Consider the following 8,968-nt stretch of genomic DNA (forward strand, 5'->3'; position numbering starts at 1 on the left):
ACCATTTTCCACCTAGCCTTTTCCTTTCCCTTGGGAGTTGCGCTCCTGAGGGTCATCATTATTTTACCCCCCCCCCCACTCCGGGCCAGTGCTCCTCTGAGTGTTGGTCCAACCTGTCAGCTGCCGGTGGCCACCAGGGGCAACTCTGGGCTGGCCTACCCGTACCTAAGACAATCTGAGTGTGCCCTGAGAACGAGATATGTGCAGCTCCTATCGGGATTTGTCGGCACATTCGGGCGGTGTTGCTGGTTTAGTTTTACCCTGTCGAAATGTCTTGTAGAACCGGGATACCGAGTCTGATCGAAATGTCTCAGGAGGAGGTCTATTCCTTCATTGACCATGAGAGCTTGTGATGGGCTAAGTTGGGACACCCCTCCAGGGTTTTGAACTTTCGAAAGCCGTGCCCGCGGTTATGGGCAGATGGGAATTTGTTAATGTCCGGTTGTAGAAAACCTAAACTTGACCTTAATTAAAATGAATCAACAGCGTGTGTTACCGTGATGGTCTCTTTCCGGCGGAGTCCGGGAAGTGAACATGGTGTTGGAGTTATGCTTGACGTAGGTTGTTTTAGGATCACTTCTTGATCATAGTTTATCGACCGTGCTTTGCCTTCTCTTCTCGCTCTCTTTTGCGTATGTTAGTCACCATATATGCTAGTCGCTTGCTGCAGCTCCACCTCATACCTTACCTTACTCTTAAGCTTAAATAGTCTTGATCGCGAGGGTGCGAGATTGCTGAGTCCCCGTGGCTCACAGATACTTCCAAAACCAGCTTGCAGGTGCCGATGATGCCATTCCAGGTGACGCAACCAAGCTCAGGAGGAGCTCGATGAAGATCTTGTCCTTTGTGTTGTTTCGTTCTAGTTGATCAGTAGTGGAGCCAAGTTGGGGTCGATCGGGGACCTTTGTCGCTTTTGGGGTTCTTCTTTTATTTTGGTTCCATAGTCGGACCTTGTTTGTACCTGATGATGTAATGCTTTATTCATGTATTGTGTGAAGTGGCGATTGTAAGCCAACTATGTATCTCTTTTCCCTTATGTATTACATGGGTTGTTTGCGAAGATTGCCTCACTTGCGACATTGCTTTCAATGCGGTTATGCCTCTGAGTCGTGCTTCGACACGTGAGAGATATAGCCGCATCGAGGGCGTTACAACTACCATGGTGTTGCTATGACTTTGCCGTGCTTAATGCTTGTTACTTTGGGCCCAGGTGCCATGATTTCAGATCTAAACCGTTTATGTTATCACCATTATATCCATGTTCTAGATCCGATCTTGTAAGTTATAGTCACCTACTACGTGTTATGATCCGGCAACCCCGGAGTGACAATAGCCGGGCCCACTCCGGGTGATGACCGTAGTTTGAGGAGTTCATGTATTCACTATGTGTTAATGCTTTGTTCCGATTCTCTATCAAAAGGAGGCCTTAATATACCTTAGTTTCCAATATGGACCCCGCTACCATGGGAGGGTAGGACAAAAGATGTCATGCAAGTTCTTTCCATAAGTATGTATGACTATTTACGGAATACATGCCTACATTGTATCGATGAACTAGAGCTAGTGTCGTATCGCGCTAGGTTATAACTATCTCATGATGAATATCATCCAACAAGTCACCGATCCAATGCCTACAAATTTATCCTATATTGTTCTTGCTAAGTTACTACTGCTATCATCACTGTTAAACTTGCTACAAAACTATTGCTATCACTGTTACCGTTACCGTTACTGCTACTACTATTATCAAAACTATCATACTACTTTGCTACTGATCACTTTGCTGCAGGAAATTAATCTCCAGGTGTGGTTGAATTGACAACTCAGCTGCTAATACCTTCAAATATTCTTTGGCTCCCCTTGTGTCGAATCTATAAATTTGGGTTGAATACTCTACCCTTGAAAACTGTTGCGATCCCCTATACTTGTGGGTTATCAATACCCGCCGCGAGCCTCAACACTCATCGGACCGCATACATCAGTATGTATTATTTCCAATAAGTCTGGTGCTTGCTCTATTGTTCCGGAGACTAGCGTTTTACTCATCTTGTCCATGAGGCATGGTTCGCAAGCATCAAATGATTCATAATCAAGTGATTCCAAAAGCCCATCTACATGGAGTTTCTTCATGACCTTTACACCAATATGACCTAAACGGCAGTGCCAAAAATATGTTGCACTATCATTATCAACTTTGCATCTTTTGGCATCAATGTTATGAATATGTGTATCACCACAATCGAGATTCAATAAAAATAGACCACTCTTCAAGGGTGCCTGACCATAAAAGATATTACTCATATAAATAGAACAACTATTATTCTCTGATTTAAATGAATAACCGTCTCGCATCAAACAAGATCCAGATATAATGTTCATGCTCAATGCTGTCACCAAATAACAATTATTCAGGTCTAAAACTAATCCCAAAGGTAGATGTAGAGGTAGTATGCCAACGGCGATCACATCGACCTTGGAACCATTCCTAACGCGCATCGTCACCTCGTCCTTCACTAATCTTTGTTTAATCCGTAGCCCTTGTTTCGAGTTACAAATATGAGCAACCGAACCAATATCAAATACCCAGGCACTACTATGAGCATTAGTAAGGTACACATCAATAATATGTATATCACATGTACCTTTGTTCACCTTGCCATCCTTCTTATCCGCCAAATACTTGGGGCAGTTCCGCTTCCAGTGACCAATCCCTTTGCAATAGAAGCACTCAGTTTCAGGCTTGGATCCAAAGTTGGGTTTCTTCTAGGGAGTGGCAATTTGCTTGCCATTCTTCTTGAAGTTCCCCTTCTTTCCCTTGCCCTTTTTCTTGAAACTAGTGGTCTTGTTAACAATCAACACTTGATGTCCCTTCTTGATTTCTACCTCCGCAGCTTTGAGCATAGCAAAGAGCTCAGAAATTGTCTTATCCATCACTTGCATAATATAGTTCATCACGAAGCCTTTGTAGCTTGGTAGCAGTGATTGAAAAACTTTGTCAATAACACTATCATCTAGAAGATTAACTCCCAGCTAAGTCAAGTGGTTATGATACACAGACATTTTGAGTATGTATTCACTGGCAGAACTGTTCTCCTCCATCTTCAGATATAGAACTTGTTGGAGACTTCATATATCTCAACTCGTGCATTTTCTTGAAATATTAACTTCAATTCCTGGAACGTCTCATATGGTCCATGATGTTCAAAACGTCTTTGAAGTCCCAATTCTAAGCCATAAAGCATGGCACACTAAACTATCGAGTAGTCATCAACACGCGACTGCCAGGCGTTCACAACGTCTATAGTTGCTGGAGGGGATGGCACACCTACCGGTGCATCAAGGACATAATTTTTCTGTGCAGGAATGAGGATAATCCTCAAGTTATGGACCCAGCCTGTGTAGTTGCTACCATCATCTTTCAACTTAGCTTTCTCTAGGAATGCATTAAAATTCAAGGGAACGGTAGCACGGGCCATTGATCTACAATATAGATATGCAAAAACTATCAGGACTAAGTTCGTGATAAATTAAGTTCATTTAATCATATTACTTAAGAACTCCCACTTAGATAGACATCCCTCAAGTCATCTAAATGATTACGTGATCCAAATCAACTAAACTATGTCTGATCATCACGTGAGATGGAGTAGTCTTCACTGGTGAACATCTCTATGTTGATCATATCTACTATATGATTCACGTTCGACCTTTCGGTATCAGTGTTCCTCGGCCATGTCTGTACATGCTAGGCTCGTCAAGTTTAACCCGAGTATTCCGCATGTGCAAAACTGTCTTGCACCTGTTGTGTGTGAACATAGAGCCTATCATACCCGATCATCACGTGGTATCTCAGCACGACGAACTATCGCAACGGTGCATACTCAGGGAGAACACTTATACCTTAAAATTTTAGTAAGGGATCATCTTATAATGCTACTGCCATACTAAGCAAAATAAGATGCATAAAAGATAAACATCACATGCAATCAAAATATGTGACATGATATGGCCATCATCATCTCGTGCTTTTGATCTCCATCTCCAACGCATCGTCATGATCTCCATCGTCACTGGCTCGACACCTTGATCTCCATCATTGCGTCGTGGTTGTCTCGTCAACTATTGCTTCTACAACTACCACTAATGCATAGTGATAAAGTAAAGCAATTACATGGCGTTTGCATTTCATACAATAAAGCGACAACCATAAGGCTCCTGCCAGTTGCATATAACTTTTACAAAACATGATCATCTCATACAATAACGTATATCACATCATGTCTTCACCATATCACATCACAACATGCCCTGCAAAAACAAGTTAGATGTCCTCTACTTTGTTGTTGCATGTTTTACGTGGCTGCTACGGGCTTCTAGCAAGAACCGTTCTTACCTACGCATCAAAACCACAAAGGTGATTTATCAAGTTTGTTGTTTTAACCTTCAACAAGGATCGGCCGCAGTCAAATTCGATTCAACTAAAGTTGGAGAAATAGACACCCGCAAGCCACCTTTATGCAAAATTAGTTGCATGTGTGTCGGTGGAACCGGACTCATGAATGTGGTCATGTAAGGTTGGTCCGGGCCGCTTCATCCAACAATACCACCGAATCAAAATAAGACGTTGGTGGTAAGCAGTATGACGATCACCACCCACAACTCTTTGTGTTCTAATCGTGCATATCATCTACACATAGACCTGGCTTTGATACCACTGTTGGGAAACGTAGCATGCAATTTCAAAAAAAATCATACGCTCACGCAAGATCTATCTAGGATATGCATAGCAATGAGAGGGGGAGAGCATCTTCATACCCTTGAAGATCGCAAAGCATAAGCGTTTATCAACGCGGTTGATGTAGTCGTACACCTTCACGATCCGTCCCGATCAAGTATCGAACGTACGGCACCTCCGCATCCAGCACATGTTTAGCTCGATGACGTCCTCGCCTTCTTGATCCAGCAAGATGGGCGAAGTAGTAGATGAGTTCCGGTAGCACGACAACGTGATGACGGTTCGTGATGAAGAACAATCTCCGCAGGACTTCGTCAAGCACTACAGAAACTAGATGGAGGATAAACTAGAGGGGACAGGGTTGCCGACACATGGCTTGGTGAATCTTGAAGTGTCTTAGGTGCTAGCCCTACCCCTCTATTTATATGTTTACCCTTGGGGTCAAAACTTAGAGTAAGAGCCTCCTCAAAGTCGGTTTTGTCTGAAAGGCAAGAGTCCTTCTCGGACTCCAAGACCAGACGCCAGGGTTCCCGACGTTTTGGCCCAGACGCCAGGGACCCTGGCATCTGGCCCCTAGACTCTGCAAAACTTCCTTTTTCGCTTTCCAAAAACCTCGTGAGCTTTCCCCTTTGGCCCAAATAAAGTGTTCTCATACCCAAACATTTCGGGAAACATCCGGAACCCCTTCTGGTGAATTCTAGAACCTTTCCGGAGACCGAACACTATTGTCCCATATATCAATCTTTACCTCCGGACCATTCCAGAGCTCCTCATCATGTCCGTGATCATATCCGGGACTCCGAACAACATTCGGTCACCAACAAACGTAACTTATATAATACTATATCGTCAATGAACGTTAAGCGTGCGGACCCTATGGGTTCGAGAACTATGTAGACATGACCGAGACATCTCTCTGGTCAATAACCAATAGCGGAACCTGGATGCCCATATTGGCTCCTACATATTCTACAAAGATCTTTATCGGTCGAACCTTATGACAACATACATTATTCCCTTTGTCATCGGTATGTTACTTGCCCGAGATTCGATCGTTGGTATCTTCATACCTAGTTCAATCTCGTTACCTGCAAGTCTCTTCACTGGTTTCATAATACATCATACTGCGACTAACTCATTAGTCACATTGCTTCCAAGGCTTCTTATGATGTGTATTACCGAGAGGGCCCAGAGATACCTCTCCGATACTCGGAGTGACAAATCCTAATCTCGATCTATGCCAACCCAACAAACACCTTCGGAGATACATGTAGAGCATCTTTATAATCACCCAGTTACGTTGTGACGTTTGATAGAACACTAGGTATTCCTCTGGTATCCGGGAGATGCATAATCTCATAGTCGACGGAATATGTATTTGACATGAAGAAAGCAATAGCAATAAAACTGAACGATCAACATGCTAAGCTAACGGATGGGTCTTGTCCATCACATCATTCTCCTAATGATGTGATCCCGTTCATCAAATGACAACACATGTGTATGGTTTGGAAACTTAACCATCTTTGATTAACGAGCTAGTCTAGTAGAGGCTTACTAGGGACACGGTGGTTTGTCTATGTATTCACACATGTATCAAGTTTCCGGTTAATACAATTCTAGCATGAATAATAAACATGTAGTACTAATACAACTGTCATGTGAGAATTTGGAAAATTCCAGGTGTCATTTGACCTTTTAAAGACATTTAAGTGATTTTCTAATCATTTAATGACCGTAATTAAAATTTGAACTACATGTGCATGCAACAGCTAACCATAACGGTTTGAAAAGTCATATTTTGTGTACTTGTGTGCGAGTTAATTCCATGTGCAGTAAATTGGAACGAATTTTCAAACATATTGGTCTAACGGATATGACACAATTAAGCATGGAGTGCCATGGCATTTAAATTCCAAAAATTAAAAAAAGATCAGAAACACATGAAACCTTGCTTGATGTGATGTCATGCCACCAAGATGATGTGGTAAAAAATTTGGCATGTTTGACGAAAGTTTGGACACACACCCCTCACAAACTGAAGCAACTCACTAGAAGGCTCGTGGTTCCGAGAGGAAACAATGCATGTTTGATGGCGAACCAGTGATAGCTTTCTCTTGCGGGCTTCAAAAAATTTCTACAATTAACGTGCACTAATACAACTATCATGTCAAAATTTGGAAATTTTAAGGGGTTGTTTAACCTTTTTAGTGCATTTAAGTGATTTTCTAGCAATTTAATGACCGCAATCCAAATTTGGACTACATCTACATGCAACGCCTAACCATAACGGTTTGAATAATCATATTTGTGTACTTGTGTGCGAATTAATTCCACGTGCAGTAAATTGGAAGGAAATTTCAAACATATTGGTCTCACGCCCTGGACACATGCATGGAGTGCCATGGCACTTAAATTCCAAAAAATTAAAAAAAGATCAGAAACACATGAAACCTTGCTTGATGTAATGTCATGCCACCAAGATGATGTGGTAAAAAATTGGCATGTTTGACGGAAGTTTGGACACACACCCCTCACAAACTAGAGCAACTCACTAGAAGGCTCGTAGTTCCGAGAGGGAATAATGCATGTTTGATGATGAACGGGGGATAACTTCTTCTTACGGGCTTCAAAAAAATTCTAAAGTTAACATGCACTAATACAACTGTCATGTCAAAATTTGGAAAATTTCAGGGGTCATTTGACCTTTTTATGACATTTAAGTGATTTTCTAGCCATTTAATGACCGTAATCCAAAACTACATCTACATGCAACGGCTTACCCTAACGGTTTGAAAAATCATATTTGTGTAATTGTGTGCGTGTTAATTCCATGTGTAGTAAATTGGAAGGAAAATTCAAACATATTGGTCCCATGCCCTGGACACATGCATGCATGGAGTGCCATGGCATTTAAATTCCAAAAAGAAATTAAAAAAATATCAGAAACACATGAAACCTTGCTTGATGTAATGTCATGCCACCAAGATGATGCGGTAAAAAAATTGGCATGTTTGACGAAAGTTTGGACACACACCCCTCACAAACCGGAGCAACTCACTACAAGGCTCGTGGTTCCGAGAGGGAACAATGCATGTTTGATGACGAACGGGAGATAGCTTCCTGAAAAATTCTACATTTAACGTGCACTAATACAACTGTCATGTAAAAATTTGGAAAATTCTAGGGGTCATTTGACCTTTTAAAGACATTTAAGTGATTTTTTAGCCACTTAATGACCGTAATTCAAATTTGAACTACATCTACATGCAATAGCTAACCATGACGGTTTGAAAATTCATATGTGTGTACTTGTGTGCGAGTTAATTTCATGTGCAGCAAATTAGAAGGAATTTTCAAACATATTGGTGTCACGGCATGGACACATGCATGGAGTGCCATGGCATTTTAATTCCAAAAAATTAAAAAATGATCAAAAAAACATGAAACCTTGCTTATGCCACCAAGATGATGTGGTAAAAAATTGGCATGTTTGATGAAAGTTTGGACACACACCCCTCACAAACCATAGCAACACACTAGAAGGATCGTGTTTCCAAGAGGGAACAATGTATGTTTGATGACGAACATGAGATAGCTTCCTCTTATGGCCTTCAAATTTTTTTCTACATTTAACGTGCACTAATACAACTGTCATGTGAAAATTTGGAAAATTCTAGGGGTCATTTAACCTTTTAAAGACATTTAAGTGATTTTCTAGCCATTTAATGACCGTAATTCAAATTTTAACTACGTCTACATGCAACGGCTTACCATAATCGTTTGAAAAAAATCATATTTTTTGTACTTGTGTGCGAGTTAAAAAATCATCAGACGATGTAAACATCTGGTGTTTAAAAAAGAAAATGTAAAGATCTGGCCAGACAACCGGCCCCCACACAATTGGCACTCTATTTCGTGCCTCGAGGTTTGGAAGATGAGTGGCGCGGGTTATTAATCAGACACGGTTTTGTATTGGAACCTGTCAGCTATTAAGTTCACACAAGGATTTTGCTGCGGGAATCGTGTGTAATTCAAACTACGGTACTCGTAAATTCCGGCGACCGGCGTGTGTACTGTTCCCGTCGATCTAGATTCCGGCCACCAATACATACTACTTTGCTCACGTCGTCATGCCTGCATTCTCATCTACATCCTCCCGTTGCTCGCCCTCTATCTCTCTCTTTCAGATCTCTGCCATGGCGCCGCCGATCTGCCCACGTGCCGACAAGG

This window comes from Triticum dicoccoides, chromosome 4A (assembly GCF_002162155.2).
Source record: "Triticum dicoccoides isolate Atlit2015 ecotype Zavitan chromosome 4A, WEW_v2.0, whole genome shotgun sequence".
NCBI lineage: Eukaryota > Viridiplantae > Streptophyta > Magnoliopsida > Poales > Poaceae > Triticum > Triticum dicoccoides.